The sequence below is a fragment of the Haliaeetus leucocephalus genome, unplaced genomic scaffold (genome assembly GCF_000737465.1).
Source record: "Haliaeetus leucocephalus isolate CR32 unplaced genomic scaffold, Haliaeetus_leucocephalus-4.0 Scaffold462, whole genome shotgun sequence".
NCBI classification, from domain to species: Eukaryota; Metazoa; Chordata; class Aves; order Accipitriformes; family Accipitridae; genus Haliaeetus; species Haliaeetus leucocephalus.
The window spans coordinates 231,725-249,927 of record NW_010972898.1 but is presented as its reverse complement, the minus strand read 5'-3'; positions in this window follow the sequence as shown (position 1 = coordinate 249,927).

Here is an 18,203-nt window from a genome sequence, read left to right as displayed (position 1 = left end):
CTCTCTGTAATGCAGATAAATAAATTATCCTTCCCTATAGTAGATTGTAGATGTTCAAGGAGATACATTTCCTGCCACCAAGACAGCATCTTCCTTAGAGGTAGCATACACAGAGTCATCTTGCAGCATAAAACCACAGCTGTCTTACTGAAACTATGGAGCTGGATTAATTTTTCCTCCCTCTAAATCAGATAGACCTCACCAGGGAACTCATTATCTTTGAGGGACTGCTCTAAAAATAAGGTTTGTTATGTTGGATCGCACCTTACTGATTCACTCCATCTCTGCCATCAATATGGTGAGAGGATCAGTGATCTTCTGTCCTCTTTTTTTTGTCTCCAGATGATATGATTGAAGCTCTCAAAGTTTGTTTTGAGAAGGGGAAAAGCAAAGGACAATTTTACTGACTTTTGGAAAAATGCTAGATTCCAAAATGGTGTAGTAACAAAGGATTTTTTTTTCTTGAGGTATGGATAGGCAAAATGTCACAATTTGCTCCTGGGCATCCTACATTTATGCAAATAAAAATACAAGGATCTTGACATGAATTGCGACGTAGGGATTTTAGAATCTGAATACACATCCAGCTTCGCAGATGGACTCCAAACTATGATGGGACTAGCTCAAATCCCCAGAATATAATGTCTGAACTTTGTAAGGGGAACTACGCCCAGATCTGGATTTGAGTTTAGCAGGTGGAGCCCATCTGTATTTTGAAATCACATTACATGAGTGTATGGGGTGCATGTGAGAGTGGAATGCTTGATGAGGGTTGCTATCACCCTGAAACAAAATACATTTTATAAACCTGTGTGCTCAAAGAAAATCTTGACAGGTGGCACCCTAATGGGAGTTTGAACCTGCACAAATTTGCCACCTCTAACTTCCGCACTGTTTACAAAAAAACCCGACAGACCCAACTGGCTGTTCTTGACATAACTTTAAAGCAGGGCATTGTTTCAGAGTGCATTAGCATACACGTGCAATGGCAAGACACGCTTGATTTAAAGGGTTTTTGTTTCTGGGTTTGGTTGGTTTTTTTTTCTTTTGTCTCCTTTTTTGTCACTGATGGTGCAGAACCTGCTCCTGCTTATCATTCTTTTTTAATCTGGCCCAGCGATGAAACACACAACTGGGGCAAGCTTGGCAGTTGAAGGATCCAGATGCTAAACTCCAGGATTAATTTCTCTAGCAGAGGCATCTGGGAGTCAGATCCTCTCCCCTGGCTTTCCTGGCAGCTTGGTTTAACCCCCAGCAATCCAAAAGGCTCATTTTTATGTTAGACTGGGAGTTCAGTTATCCTGGCAGGTAAAGGACTGCCAGATTGACTTTGTCAAATGAAGGAATTTGTATTTAAATATCAGTGCCTTGATTTTCCCAGCAATGGGAGCTCAGTCATTGAAGACTTCTGTATTGCTAATGATGCTTTCCTTTGGCATCTTCTTCAGAATGTGACAAAAGAAGGAAGCTGACATTAGCAAGTGAGAACAATGAAGGGGAAGCGAAACAAATCCAGTGATACAGTGACGTTAAAATAGGGAATGCAATTCTGACCCATGAAGAGTGAAAAATCAAAGTAGCTTCATCATCTAGAAATGTAAAATAAGTGTAAATGACATCAGATCACCATCAGTCGACCTTGATTTGTTGCCCTTTTTCTTCTTTTTTTTTTTTTTAAGAAATTACCTTCTTTTATACTTGATGACAAGGAAATAATTTTCAACAGAACTGCAGAATGAAAAAATCTTGCATTCTTCCAGTAAACCTTCTCCCCTCGTAGCAGTAGCACTTCATGAAAAGTAATCCCTAAATATTAAACTTAATTCAACTTCTAAATCATGTGTACTGTAGTTGCATTTACTATTAGTCATCAGAAGCCCTAAAACAGTATAAACACAGTATGGATTTCCAGTGATAGTATGAGAGTAATGCATTGGCTTTTTAAAAATAACTTATTTGTATTTTTATCAAGCAATACAGGTTGAAGGTGCACTGCACACTAGGTGACAAACTTTTCATTTCACAAAAGTATAATTAGGGAGAATGAAAGTGTAACTACCACAGAAAAATACTTAACAGCACCTATATGTAATACAGTAAATGCTCAGTTTCACACTTGAAAACAGTTCCTTTTATATGACCATATGTAAACTAATAACATGCACTTTTGTAATATCACATCAACTACTGGTTAAAAGAAAAAAAAAGCCTGAAATATAGTGTGCATCTCAAAAACAGGTAGGGTTATGTTCAAATAATTTTTTCTCTTCCTGGTAATGGATCACTCAAACCCATTTTACAATATCTACTGATGAATGCTAACTTTAAAAGAGGAAATTCAGCAACCTCTGTGGAACAGTGGGAAAAACTGGAAGTGAAAAATGAAAATTAAACTCCACAATCAACATTTTCAGCAGATCTTAAGGTGATCTTAAATATTACATTTATTTTAAAGATTTATTCTGCTGCTTCTGACAGCATTCTTGACCAAACAAGCATCAGAAGTGCTCTGTGGGAGAGGAGTTAGAATCCAGCTCCAACAGAGGAGAAAGGCGGCTACAATTTGGAATTTCTCCTTTGCTTTCTTGGATGAGTACATTCTACCCGGAGCATAGAAATAAATCCGTTATCCTGAAGGCAATGAATGAGCTTATGCTCGTTGTTTCCACATTTGTGCTGTATGCACACTTCAGCTAGCATGCAGTCAAGGTCAGATGGATTTTATTTAACAAATGATAATTATGTGTATGCAGTGTAAGTAGTGCTTCTGCTTATGTGTTGATCTGAAAAGTGATCTGAGAGTTTTTTGGCTGCAATCAAGCTGTAATATGATGCCAAGATACATGACCTATGGTTCATTGGTGGGAGCACAGGTCTTAGAGTTGTTTGTGAGCAATCAATTACATGCTCTTGATTAGAGAATTTTGGAGTATGGCTTTGGTCAAGGCCTTGTCAAGTGAAATAGACCCAAGAAATGATGGATCAGCAGAGGGATTAAAGTCTGGTCTAAAGAAATACATTGAGGTGTCTCTGGGGATAATCAGACCTTTATTCCAATTAAGGAAAAGTCAGCTGTATTATATATGTGAAAAGAACATGAATAGTCTCTAACCTGTGTTCATGTCACCTTGTAAAATGAGAGTTTTCTTGCCTGGGGCAGGATCCTTTACAGCAAGTATGTTGCAAAGTGGTTTAAGCCACCTGACAGCATTTCTTACAGTCCCCCCAAGCACTGTCATTATGGGTGAGATCCTGACCCCATTGAAATCAAAGACAAAATTCCCACTGACACTCTTGGGGCCATGATTACAGGGTTTTACCTTACAATCAAATTTTACCTGATTTGCAGCAGATGTGGGTCTTTGCAGAGTGGGTTGAATGAGAGAAAGAATCACAGAACGATAGAACCATAGAATGGTTTGGGTTGGAAGGGACCTTAAAGATCATCCAGTTCCAACCCCCCACTATGGGCAGGGACACCTTCCACTAGACCAGGTTGCTCAAAGCCCCATCCAGCCTGGCCTTGAACACTGCCAGGGATGGGGCAGCCACAACCTCTCTGGGCAACCTCTTCCAGTGCCTCACCACCCTCACAGTGAAGAATTTCTTCCTTACAGATAATCTAAATCTACCCTCTTTCAGTTTAAAGCCATTACCCCTTGCCTATCACTACATGCCCTTGTAAAAAGTCCCTCTCCAGCTTTCCTGTAGGCCCCCTTTAGGTACTGGCAGGCTGCTATAAAGTCTCCCTGGAGTATTCTCTTCTCCAGGCTGAACAACCCCAACTCTCTCAGCCTGTCTTCATAGGAGAGGTGCTCCAGCCCTCTGATCATCTTCATGGCCCTCCTCTGGACCCGCTCCAACAGGTCCATGTCCTTCTTATGTTGGGGGCCCCAGAGCTGGATGCAGTACTGCAGGTGGGGTCTCACCAGAGCAGTGTAGAGAGGGAAAATCACCTCCCTCGACCTGCTCATCACACTTCCAATGCTTCTCATTGAAAGGGGTTTAACAGTTAATTGTTTAGTTTTACATAACCTGTAGTTTTAGTAATCCATAGCCAGACTCAGGTATAGGAAAGCAGAGACAGACAGTTACAAAATTTTGGTGGGAAAGAAGCCCCATGATTTTTAATTTTTAGGATTTTTTTTTTTGTCCTTTCTTTCAGAACTGCTGCAACTTGTATTGATTTTCACTTTAGAGCATCCTGGCAATAGTGTCAGAGAACTTGCAGAAAATATAAAGTCTCAGAAAGAATACTCCTCTTGAGGAGAACACTTCTGCCAAATAAAACAAGAAAAAACCTTGTCAGTTTTTAAGTGCCAGTTTTGGAGTTTGTAACAGGAGGCATGAAGTCACTGTGAATGGTTCATCATGTCAGGATAGTGAATTATTCCAGATATTTGAATCACTGAAATAACTATTTAGCAGTGAAGTTCATAAAAAAAGGATACAGGTGGTGATATCACAGTAGAATTATTTAATTTAGTCATAATATTTTTAAAATAAGAATTTGAAGGTATGTTCGTTTATCATGTCATTAAGGCATATAATCTCATTGTTTAACTTAGAATAGTATGTTGTCTCTAAACAATGTTGATATTATGCTTTTATTCATTTATATGGGTACTGATGATATCCTTGCTTGGCAAATTGCTACTGTGAGAGACTCTGTAGATCAATTTAATTTTCAGTAAAAACTTGCTACAAAAAAAAGCTAGCATATGATTAATCCATGGAAGCCTGTAAAAGCTGTAGGAACTCTTCTTGAGAGACATAAATTACTTCTTTTATCCAAATACGTAAACAAATTGGTTTGAATAAAGGAACATTCAGAACAATAGAAAACAAACCAGTCATTTTTCATTTAAAAAATGTAAAATTTTATACCAAACTAACTGACATTTATCTTATCATATTCATGTCTGTTCATAAAATATTTGAGAATCTCAACATGCTTTTGAATTAGATGTTTGCAGATATGGGGTTTTGTCATGCTGGGTGGAAAAGAATAGTTCATCTTACAAAGCACTTATACTAGACTATGTTTATAGAAGAATTAGAAGGTATGCTGGCTAAACATCAGTAAGTAGACCTGATTTTTCTGAAAGGAAACCTTACACAACATCTCTGAGATTGTTCGATTGGTTCTTCTAAGGTTTTGTAATTTTCTGTACAGAACAGCAAATAGTCTTTCCTATTCAAAGTTTTATCAAAATATGAAGTTGTTTCTGGCCAGTAAAATTATACAATCAAGTGTGCCCTTGGCATCTAGAAACTAGAGGCAATAACCTAAGAGATGAAAAAATTCGGAAGCTTTTTCATTTTTTTCAGTTTTATATTCCAGAAATTGAAAGGGCCCTTGGGTATATGTTTTAACAGAACGGTCCTTACTGAGTTGCACCTGGGAGGGATTGTCAGTGAAAAATGTTAACTTATAAATTATTTCTGAGCAAATAATTACACTGCAGCTCCCTCTGATCCATGGTTTTTATCTGGACTTTGGTAGACTGCGTCTCCCTTTTGGTCAGTCAAGTGCTGTTAAACCCTGTTTTGAGTTCTGTATGCTCTAAAAATGAATTTCTTCTCTAATTGTCTTGAAATATGCAATCAGCTGTGGAATGTGGAAGTAGAAGTATGTAAGATATGTATGGCATGTCTTGTCTTAGGAATGAAACATAAGGCCAACAGATTTCACAGTAGTCAAGGTACTTTCTTTACCTGTCAAGCCTTGACACCATCTCTCTGCACAACACCCTTTAGTAAACTTTTTAACTGAAGCTTGAGTTGAAAACTTTGCAGCAGAGTTTGTGTCCTTATGGGTTTTTTTTGCCAGAAATCTAATCTAAAACTATGATGCTAATCAAATTATTATTTATAAGGATGTTACTATGCTTCATACTCTATAAAAATATTAATCTATGGGAAACAGTGCATAAGATCTAGTCAGAAGAAAAATTATCATCAATCCCATGCCCATATATGTTCAACCCTTGCCAAAATATTCTTTTTATTTTTGTGCATGTGTTTGTGTCATTATGTTATTTTTATATGTCATTATTAGGGTATCTGTGTTCTAGTAATGCCATTTCTGAGGAGTGAATATCTGTCTGAATAATCTGGAATGGTATTCTTATTTCTAACAAAACCCATATATTATTCTACATGAGATTTTTCAGTTAATAAAAGATATATAATTTTATTAAGCATCACATTAAACTAATAGGTGTTAGGAGCATGTGGCATGGAGCATGTGGCATAAAAATCCAAAGGTAAACCTTTCAACTGACAGAGGCAGCTTTGTCCTAACGACAACTTTCATATATGTATCTGTTAAAAATTTAGGTTTTGCTCCTCCTCCCCCCACCCCTGCATTTTCCTATTGCCTTATCTGTTTTGCAGCCACTTCACCTCCATGGCCTATCGTTACCCTATAGTCAGCTGAATGCTGTTCTTTCCCTTTTATCCCTTCAAATCGACGAAATCCTAGTTGAATACAAAAAGTATTGTTATTAATCCCAAATTACATGACCTTGTGGTCTATAATATTAATTTGTATTAGTATGATTTACGATACCAAATTCTTTATTGAGGTCTGTATTGGTCATTTCTCCCTCATTTCATTTATGTGCTACTCATTTAAAATGATCTATGAAGAACATCTAGGTAGTCTGTTAGCCTGGCTATCACAATTTTTATGAGCTCACAGAGTCCTTTTTGTCTTATTTTCTGTTTACTTCTAAGTCTTAACTCATTCTTTCCTTCAAATTAGGTTCTAATTCATTACTTAACAATGAGTCCCCAAATCATATTTTTCTTTTCAAAACTGCAGTGGTACTATATGGAGTGAAAACAGCAGCTACTCTCAGCTGAAAGACTTTGAATTATCTGAGATATCATATCATCTTTCTGATAGGGATTATCATGTCCCCCAACCTGAGTGCACTGAAGATCTAGTGAGATTTTTTTGCATCCTACTTATGGCAATTTACATTTGTAGACCCTGATTCGTATAAGCTAGCCTGCCTCTTCTAGTATGCTAAATGCCTTCAACTTTACTGAAAACTGAGGCAAAATATTAATTCAGGTTTTGGGGCCATATCTAGATTATATTTAATTTCTTTCCTTGATCTATTTTTAATTATGTGGATAAGGAACTTTTCAGTATTTGTTTTAATATCTTTTGCAAGATCTAATTTATCTTGGCTTTTGCAGTTCTCACTTCTTCTCTAAACATATTGACCTGTAACACATAACTCTCAGTACTGATTAAACGCATTTTCCTTTTCTTGCAGCGTTACTGCTTTTCTCACTTTTGAAAACACTTTTTCATCCACTTAGATCTGAGGGCCTTTTCTCCAAGTTTCCTCTACTTTGCTTGTAATGAAAATTGAAGAAAATTCCTGTACTTCTGACTTAGTCAGATTCTAAGTCTCTACCACATTCAGTTCCACTCCTGCAAGTTTTCTCTTTTGAATTTAAAACCTTAATTACAGAGGTGCTTTTAGTTGGTTCCCCTTCATTTCAGCTGAGTCACTCACAACCACTTGATCCAAAGTTACACCACTTACAACCACTTGCTAAAGAGTTTTTAATAGTAGTGCCTCATATGAGGCTCTACTATCATAGAATTCCTATTAGGAAATATAATTCATACAAATTCACATGAATTTATCAGAAATAGTCAGCCTTTGTATATATATTGATAACGTCAACCAGCTGCATTTCTACCCTTGAACCAAGACTGATCTATTTCCCGTTTGTAGGAATGACCTGGGGAAAAAAAACCAAACCCACACCAACCAAGAAAACCCCAAAACACCCCCAAACAACCCCACCCCACCCCCCAACCCCCAACAAAAAAACCCTGGAAATAATAACTGGTAAAGTTTGGGGATGATACAGTAACTGAAGGAAAACAGCCACATAACAGTGAAGAGAATGGATTACTGCCACAACAATACCTGAACTGCCCAGGCAGACTGGCACTAGCAAATAACATGTATTTTATTATGGCCCAAAGTAATATTTAAAAGAAAACAATAGAAGTATAAAAACAAAGAAAATGTCCATGAAAGAAGAGACTAAATTACTTACTATCTAGGACTGGATCTTAACCCAAGTCCTCTATCTCAAAACTGCCAGAAGTGAAAGGCCATTCTGAGAGTTGCTCTAACCCAATGCTAATTATTCCATAAAAAAGTGGAATAGCTTCAACACGAAAGAGTGAGACACCTTCTCTCATTAAAGCGTCAAAACACATGCAGGAGATGGATTTACAGTATGTATCTTTCCTATATCATGAAAGCTCAAAAAATTAACCTGTTATTAAAAAGACAGAGTTGTTATTTCCTCCTCCACTGGCTGAATTTTCTGAGGTAAAATGGGCCTGGAAATGTCACAGCAGGAGACAGTGTCAGGCTGTCAGACACCCTGCTTAGACGTACAATTTGGACTGAAGAAGTTTATGAAAGCCGTTCTCAGAAAGAGGTGGGAGGGGCAGTCCGTACCTGCTCACACTGGTAGCATAGCCATTATCCCAGTAAAATTCTGTGGGACTTAAATTTTCAAATTGGAAAAAAAATGTCAGAAATACATTCATTGTCTGTGTTTCATTTCTTAGTTGGACTTCTACTATCATGAGAGCTTCTTATTGCTAATTATGTAGTCTATTGCACTGCTGAGAATGGTATTTTTTGAATGGCTTGAAAAGGTTGACGCCCTTCTTAAGACAGGAAGATGGTGGGCTACATGCACTATATATTTTACATTTGAAACTGGAAGAACTGGTGGAATTTTTATGGGATGTCTTCTAGCTTACTCACACATAAAATCTCTTAGTACTTAATCAAATATGTAAATAGCAAGTCAAGCAAAAAATCTCTTGCCAGGCTCCTATTATTTGGTACCAGATGCATGTGAGACTCTTGTCCCCATCTGCCTGTTTCATCTTAGATATGAAAACATCATATTAATTGTGACTATCATATTAATTACATCTGATTGTCTGGGACATGAGTTACTGAATGTACTTCTCAGTGCAGGTGGCACAGTTTCCAATGTGATGAACTATAGCAATCATGGAAAACTAGACAATTTATTTATAATTTATACTGAAAGAGTGAAATTTAGTTTTTAGGGAAAATATGTAGAACTTTCAGTCATTAAGGAAATTACAGTCACTTTTGTTGTAGTAATTCCTCTTTTATAAAAAAAAAATTGCTTAAGGAAGAAAAATGACTTGACTGTAATTGATTTCTACTATATTTTATTCTTTTATGCTACACCTGTCATCTTATCTGCATGTCTCTCAGATTTAAGACTACAGAAATGACTGTAGCTGAAGGTGATATTTGTGATGTGCTATGGATTGTATCGAAATCTTTTGAACTCATTTAGACTATGACATTCTATGGCAGATTAATTAAAATAATTCGCAGTTACTTCAGCCTGGTATGGAGAAGGGGAAACAAGTCTCAGATGTGAAATGCACTCATCAGATTCACTCACTGCTTGATTACTCTTGTATCCATCACATTTGTTCTGCAGTGAGTCGTCAATATTCTGGTCACCAAAAAAAATGGCAGACCAACACTCCCATGGTAAAAAGGCAAGTCTTTTCCCACTGGCGACACAAATATGCTTTCTGTGTGCCTCCAGAAGTGAAGTGAACAACGGAAAATACTTCCCTGTTTCAAACGCTCTATCAAAAGCTCTGCGCAGTTCACCTCTGTGACCTGTCTGAGCCTCTGTTCAGCGGGGAAGCCAAACGCTCGAGTTCGACTCTCTGTCCTGGCCCCACACTCTCATGGCACGCTGCTTCAGCCCATCTACAAGGCTGACCATAGACTGCTTGAGGTGATGACAGCCTTTTATTTCTCTGGGTATTTAAAATTCACTGCAGGAGGCAAGAAGTCGTTCAGCTGTCTTACTTCGTTTTATTGTGTCCTTCATAAAATGCCCAAATTAAAGAGGTTTTCCCACTTACCGATAGTTAGCAATCCCTTAGCATAGCCTGCCAACTGATTAGAGTTTTTTAGGGAGGGGCATTCTGCTGTGAACATTGAAGAATTAAAAACTCAGCTAATAACCCTGAATTCAACTGTCTCGATATTAGGAAAGAAAGGTTTTCTCTCCACTTAATGGTGTCATATGACTCAGCTGGGACTTCAGCTGATCCTTGTGCTCATTTTCTCATTTTCCAGCTGAAATTCAGCTAGGGCTGTTATTGTTATTGTGTTTACCTTCAATGCCTCCTGCTGTTCTTCCAGGGATCTGTGATGACACATGTCTTCATCCGTTCGTTCCTGGTTTTCTCTGTCACGTTGCCAGAATTAAAATGTGTATTATGTGCATTTCAGACCCTTGAATGTGATAATGACCTTCAGGTCTAAGAAGGGTACTGAGATGTCAGAACTAAGATGTGATGCTTTACATCTGCAGCCTTTGATTCATGGGAATATTTGGGAAAGTTTCTTTAGGAAAAAAAAAGAATTAAAAAATGATTGCTTTAAAAACACAAATAAGTGGCCTGAGCATGCCCAGCTTGTGAACATAGGATATGTCTAATTGGACTCAGCAGAGAAAGATGCACACTGTGGGATCTGTCTGCCCTGTGTGGTGGTTTGTGTAATTTCCATGCAGTAGTAAGCCCAAGAGCTGAATTTGGTACTGAGGCTACAGCAAACCTCACAGCTACTTGAAAGAGTATTTTCTCTGCTTTACATTCTGATTCTAATACTTTTAGTAAGACTAATTCATATTTTACATATCCATAGTACTCTTAAAATGTGAATCATTGTAAGCAGCTCTTTATGACAGCCTGGCTATGGAGTCTGAAAAAGGGGTGGGAGGGAAGAGACTGTAGTAAAAAAAGATCATAGAAGACTGTGCTAGAAATTGTAGTACAATTCAACTGTTCCCAGATATTTGCTAAAGATGTGAGCCCACATTTATGTTTTGAGAAAAAGAAGCTAATGGGGCTTTTGTATTCTAGCAGAGTACTCCGAAGTCCTTCAAAAGCTTTATAGCGTTTTCTAATTTTTCACTGGCATTTTACTCTGCTTTGCCATTTTAAAATTAAGATGAAATAGGAAAAATAAAATTGTTTCGTACTGTAGCAGCACCTAAAGTCTGTAGTCATAATCATGGCTCTGTTGGCTAAATGCAGTACAAATACATAACCAGACATACTGTGTGTCACAAAAAGATGGTGATGTCATTTGGCACACTGGACTCTAAGTGAATACAGCAGATGTAGAGACATATATTGGTCACACTAATTAATTAAGTGTTCATGCCTCTTGCCACTAATATGCTGTTGTGTGATTTAAGTGGGATATTATGGGGTCCTCCCATTAGGAAGAGAAGTTCCTGATAGAGACAGGTATTTATTTCTTGCCAACCTGCTTATCTGCAAAAAAAAAAAAAGGTCCTCTTTCAATAGACACAGTCAGGCTCCAACAACAGGCAATTTCGTTGCTCGGTTGCTTCCAAATCTTTCCCTGCTCAGTGCTCTCCCTCAAGACTTAATGCTTACCACAGATTGCTGAGATACTTGACTTGGTTCCTTCTCCAGGTATGTGTAACAGAAGTATGGCATGAAGAGAACTTCTGCCTTCGGTCTTTGTTAGCTGTGGCATCTGTGTTGTACTCCAATGCACAGCACAGACTGCTTGTCTCTGTGCTTTCCCTTAAGCTTTATCAGTGCTTCTCTTGCTTGCTTTTCCGTTCCTTTTTGTTTCCCACAGACAGAAGTGAGTTCAGCGGTCAATATGCAATTGACGGCATTTGCATTCATCCCTCGGCAATGTACTCTGCACTCGCATGTCTATTTTATGGGCATTTTATAAGCACTATTGTTCTGCTATTTAACTCCAGAATGGACTTACCTGCTTCTTACCTCCATCTCCAGTGACACAAAGCTGTTTGTTCAAGCTGTGTAATTAGCTAAGCCATGTTATTAGGCGAACATATTAGTGAAGCTATATATTGCTTACCCTAGGTGTGGAAACATTTCTAAGCTTCAACTCTTACATTTTTTTTAAGCTTCAAAATGACCTTTTTCTTTTTAATCACATTATGGATATTTTACAGACTGTGATATTTTTGTCCCAGAGTGTGACTGGATTTCTCTTTTAGGCCCTGATTCAGCAAAGCACTGATGTATTTCCTGCTTTAAAAATCAGCAAAACACTAATGTATTTCCTGCTTTAAAAAAAGATTAAAGGTCTTAAAGTAATCCTTGGAAATTCTGCCCCAGTTTATTGAGAATTTCATTTAAAATTCAAAGAGAGACTGTTATTCCTCAGACTATATCATATCTTAAACACATCTAATGAAGGAATATAAAGCTTTTCTTCTCACTCACTTTCTTTTGTTTTCTATGGGAAGGTTCATAAGGCTGTGATGGCTTATTTATTTGAATTATATTGTTTATTTGTAAAAGACTGTGAGACCTTTACATCAAAAGCCATGTTCTTCTGTAAGTTCAATACACAAAAACACAGGGGTGATGCTGAAGAAATAATTAATAACACTTGCTTGTCCCTGTTAATTACATTATTCCTCTGAAGAACAAAATGAAGATACTGGAAATACAAATCTCAGAAAGGAATTAAATTGTGTCATGCTTTTGCAGACACTGTAGCTTTTGAGCAATGTGTTTTCCCAAGATGTTAGTCACTGGAGAAGTTTTGTGCTGTAAAACAGGTGTCCTATAGAATTGATGCCATCCTTGATCACAGTGTTCCTTACTGAAAAGTACATAACTATTTCATAAAGCAAATTACAGATTAAATTGTTGTATCAAGATTTACAGTGGCACAATAAAGGGGTTGCCAAATCAGCTATATGACTCCCTGCAGAAAAGATTCCATTTCAGGGCAACATCTAATTGATGTGCAGCTGGCACTGCAAGTGCAAGAAATGCATGTGGACAGAAGTAAGCTTGGAGGGATTGTCCTTTGCTGTTCCCAACTTGCTCTTCCTATCAAAGGGCTACTGCAGGCACCGTTCGAATTTGAATAGCTAAACTCCATTTGGATGCTTGTTCCTGAAATCTAGATAGAACAGCATCATGGTGAGGCACTGGAACAGCATCACAAGTGTTACAGCAGCACAACAGGGATCAAGAGCTATATAATAGAGAGGTTTCACACAGCCAGAGCAGCACCCACGACACAGAAGTACAGCTAGATAAAATGGACCAGGCTTCAGTGCCCCTCTTTCAGCCAAAACTCTATACACTTCAGTAGAATTGGTTCACATTTAACACTGCTGTAAATGGGAATTCTCCAGTTCTGTTTAACAAATGAATGTATAAAATGACCCAAGTCTTCTTTTATTTTGGATTATATGCTCCTGACATAACAGCAAAGTGAACAGACCTGAGCCTTCTGAAGACAAAATAAGCACTGAAACAATGCTGTCACGATCCTTTCCTTTGCAAAGCCACAAATGAGACATTTGGGAACGGAAAACTGTTTTGAGGGAACATTAAATCGGCCAAGAACAAATTGCTACAGAAAATGACATCCTCTTCTGAACATCCATTAGTTTCTGATAATCAGGAATTCTCGGATGCTTGAACATTCCATTAGTAGGAAGCAGCGAGTTAATTGTAATAATTATCAGCAGTTTTAATTGTTTTGTTATAATGTATTTTGCAGTTTGTTTGACAGTGTGAAATCAATATGCACCTCTAGGAAAAATATCTAGTATAATAAAATTAGGCTCCATTATACCTCCCAATCTTAGAATTAAACTTTGTATATAAATATGTATTCCTGTCTGTGTGCATAGAAGAATTATACTGATGAGTAGAGATGCATAAATACATTGGACTTTGCTGTTAAAGGGGAAGATGGAGTCTCTTCTTAAGAATTGTTTCTGTCTTTCAAACCTTTAATTTTCAGACATGAAATCAGAAAAACACTCCTATCTCTCTTCAACTTTATTGAATATTCTTTTAGATTACAAAGAAGTACTTTACAGAGATTTTACTAATGATTTCTAGAATACCTTTATTGATGTCACATTAGGTGAGGTATATGAGTGTTAATTGTAATAATGATTTCCAGATGGGGATCTCAAAGCACTTAGAGACTATAAAGAATTAAATGTTGCAACACCCTTGAGAAGGTCCTACTTGCAGTTTAGTACATCTGGTGTAACAAAATCAGAAAATTTTGAAAAATAATTACCCAAATTTACATAACAGACTTCAATATGATGAGAACTAAACCCCAGACATTTGAATTAGTACCCTGCACTTTAATAGCAAAATAACATTGACTCTTTCATCACACACTGTAAGGTCATTACCTATAATTCCTCAATGCCTGTCTTTTTTTCCTATGGCCTTTATACTGTTCCTGAATATTATAGTGGGAGTCTGATACTAAAGCAGGATTCAGTTTGGGTTTATGTATTTTGAAGATGATGTTAAAAAATTAGAAGTGGGGCAGAAAAGAGCCACAAGAATGATTTAATCACTGTGGAGAGATATACTCCAGTGAGGTATTCTGGCAGTTTTACCTGTCAAAAAGAAGGTTTACAAGCAGTTTGATTATTGTGTTTAAACGTTGCTTTGCGAAAACATCCCGTATACTTAAGAGCTTTTTAATCTTGTGGAAAAAAGCAAAAAAAAGAACCAATAGCAAGATGCTGCTGCAAGAAAAAATCAAACTGGAAATAAACCTTTGTGTTTAACAGTGATTTTAATGGATGATTAACTGGTAGAACAGACTACCAAAAGAAGTGAGAAATTCTACATTTATTTCTTCCAGATACCTTCTGAGAAGATTTGTTTTAGAACAAATGCAAGTTACTGAGCACTGTAAAGGCGTAAATGGGATGAAGTGTAATGGTCTAAGTTATAATGGTTTGTGATATATGAGATGTCAGACAAAAAAACCTAATGATTCCTTCTGGTCTTATGCTGTGATCCAATTAAAAGCGATTATTGCCTACACAATTTCTGTGTAGCCTCCACATTGAACTCTCTTGACAAGAGGCGTAAGTGTCTGTCACTGTCTTGGGAGTGTTAAAAACTTCATTATTGTTTGTTCTTTTTGTTTGCCTGTGGAAAAAGACGGACGGCGCTGTGAGTCCTGGAGAGACTGGAGAGGGGCATAAGCTGAGCTGGGTCCCAGAGGAAGACAAGAAGTGATCTTCATCCCTCTGTGAAGACAGATGTTGGGGAAGACAAGAAATTAGTGAGGGGAAAAGATGACAGATGGGATGGGGGTGGGGAGCAGCGAGACCAACCTGAAAAGTTCTGTGATCACTACTACACTGGGAAATAGATGAGATTTTGGAGCTAATTTCTTACATGTGAAATCTGAGGTAGGGGTCAGTGCACACTCTAGCAAGGAACAATATGAAAATGTTTTCTGATAACCTGCCCCAACTTTCTTTAAAAATCACCTTCAGAATACGTTGATTCTATACTTACCTTATTCTGAATAAATACATGGTTTTGTTTGTTTGTTTGTTTGTTTGTTTTAGGAGGGTTGTTTTGTTGTTGCTTGTTCTGTTTGTTTCATTTTTTCTTCCTGTAGACAAGTCTGTTTCTGCTTATCATTATATTTCTTGCAGAGATATAGGGTTGCTCCTGAGCTGGAGGGAATGATACCCCTCTATGCTCTCCGCGGAGCAGCGTAGCACACCTTTGCACAGTCGCCACAATGAATGCGTACTAACAACATCCTTGGCTGAAAGCCTGTGTCACAGTTCAACTTTTAGGGACACAATTTCAAGAAATGAATGTGAATAGTGAGTACTGTCTCTCACTGCTGCTCCGCTCTTGTGATCTATAAATAAAGAAAACTTTAACCTTTTGTGAGCTCAATGAGAAGTTATTTGTTGGAGCAGCAATGTGTCAGACCCTAGCTGATTCAGAAATGACAACTAAGGAGCAAGCAGACTATGCTTTATGTAAAACCCAATTGTAGTGCCGTCATTATAAGGGAGGTTTGAGAGCTCTGTTGTCTTTTCAGGAGCTGTCATTGCCTCTGTCAAGGGCTTCATCTGTATTCAGAACATATCCCCTTATTTCCTTATGATGACTAATGATGATCCACATTTTTTGCTTTCAGCTGTCTTAGATTCCAACAACACATGTTTTTATACCTGTTGTCTTAAATCCCTCTATTCACTGTTAAGGGAAACTTCTAAAGCAAGCAGACTCAGGTCTTCCACAGACACTCAGCCTTCCAGAGGATACTCAATAGCTCCTGAGGATTCTTCCTTTTTTTAGTGCTGCCCCATGCTGTTTCAGCTCTTCTGCCATCTTCGAGATTGTGATTATTATTGTCATTGCTGTAGCTAGGCATCTACTTGGGGAGTGCTCCAGAGAGTAGTGAGCTGCACCTCCTCCGTCCCTCGAGTCCAGAAGGGCAGACCCTTCTCATCCCCTCTGGTCCCACAGGCAGGAGTCTTCTGGCTATTCTTTAACCCTGACCTCTTGCTTTGCAGTAGATAAAGCTGAAGCCAAATCACTGAGCTGACAGTACATATAATGTCTTACTTTCTATTACCAAATTTGAAAACCCTGAAGCAACTTTTTGAATTTTAGCAATGTTAGTTATCATTGGAACTTGGCTTTTTTTTTCTTTTTATTTTTTTTTTAACTGTTGCTACTGATAGTTATTACAAGTGACTTAACACATTTCTTTTTATAAAGGCAGCTGGTTCTATCGCTTTCTCTGCCTCTCTCTTCCAGAGAACGGAGTTAGTGCTTACTTCTAGCTGTGCTGGGTTTTGCTGAAATTATTTAAGACCCGCTCCCCTTTTCTTTTTTTAAACTACTGGGAGGACACCTCTAATGCACTCTCTTTACGTTTCTGAAACTAACTTTTTTTTCTTCTGAGGCTGTGGTTTTGATTTTATTTTAAGATGATGTTACTTTCCTCTGATAGGGAAAACCCACACTGAGATGCCACGTTGTTTGGAGAAAATAGCAAAAATGCCTACAGAAGCAGCTTGGAAGAAGGAAAGCTATGTAAATGACACATCAGTGGTTGAATTCAGAGGCTGGCTAACTCTCATGTGTACAAGATGCAGACTAATGGGTATGAAGGGAAAAAAAGAGGGTACGCTTTGGGGGAAAGACAGCGTTTTTCACTGAATGATTTTTGTTCCACTTATTTGTAGGAAGGGGTTGATTATATGTTCCTTCACAATCTAGGTCTTTGCAGGAATAACCTGTGCTGGCACCATGCGATGTCAGAACTGCCGCGGACTTGAAAGGATCTTCAATGCGTTTTATTATATGCTTAACAAGAACAGTCAAGTTTCCTCCCCATTTCCAAGAAAGAGGCTACTATTTCAAAACCTTTCTCTACAAATACATGAGAGCAGGGCGGAACTTCCTTTGGACTAGACCCAATGAACTAGTGTAACTCACTGAGGAGCAAGAATGAGCACCACAGGAGTATAACAGTCTCACCAGGTTGCAGTATATCCATTTATTTTTAGACTTCTGTGACACAGCTGGAGCTGACAACTCCAGGAACAGTAGTCCTGTCCATGAAAAGTAGAGAGAGCTGTGTTCACAACCCATCCTCTGAAAGGCATTAATAATAAAAAATAGAGCAATGTATGAAAGATACTACTTAAAGGATGCTTTCAAGATGGCCTGTGTACCGGCAGACTGCATGCAGAGGAAAATCTCTGAGACAAATTTCACTAACAAGGTATAAGGTATTCAGAATGTCACACAGGTAATATCCAAGCCACCATTTCCAAGGGTGGCTTAAGTGAGAGAAAAACAAAATGCAGATGTGCTTTTCCAATTTCTTTTTGGTATATTACGTGTCCCTGTGGTATTTTTAAGTGCATTTTCTGCATATTTTTGCATTAAAAATATTAGGTTATCACATCCTTGTGTGTGCTCAAAGATGAACAAATTAGGAGGCTTCACAGGAGACTGAAATCTTTGTACAAACTCTTAATAAATCATCTGGGAGGGAAAAAGAAACCTTTTGGTGTGAAAGAAAAATGTCTTTATACTTTCATAAAAGGGAGAGGTGGTTCTCAGTCTGCTTACCTGGGAGATCCTAAATAAAACCAAGACTGCTGTATCTCAAAGTTAAAAAGATCCCTCAAATCACTTCATCTTAATTGGGAAAGCTACAGCTTTTTGCTACACCTCCACAAAGAAATCAGGCACAATTTTCCTTTCCCCAATTTTACCTTTCTTA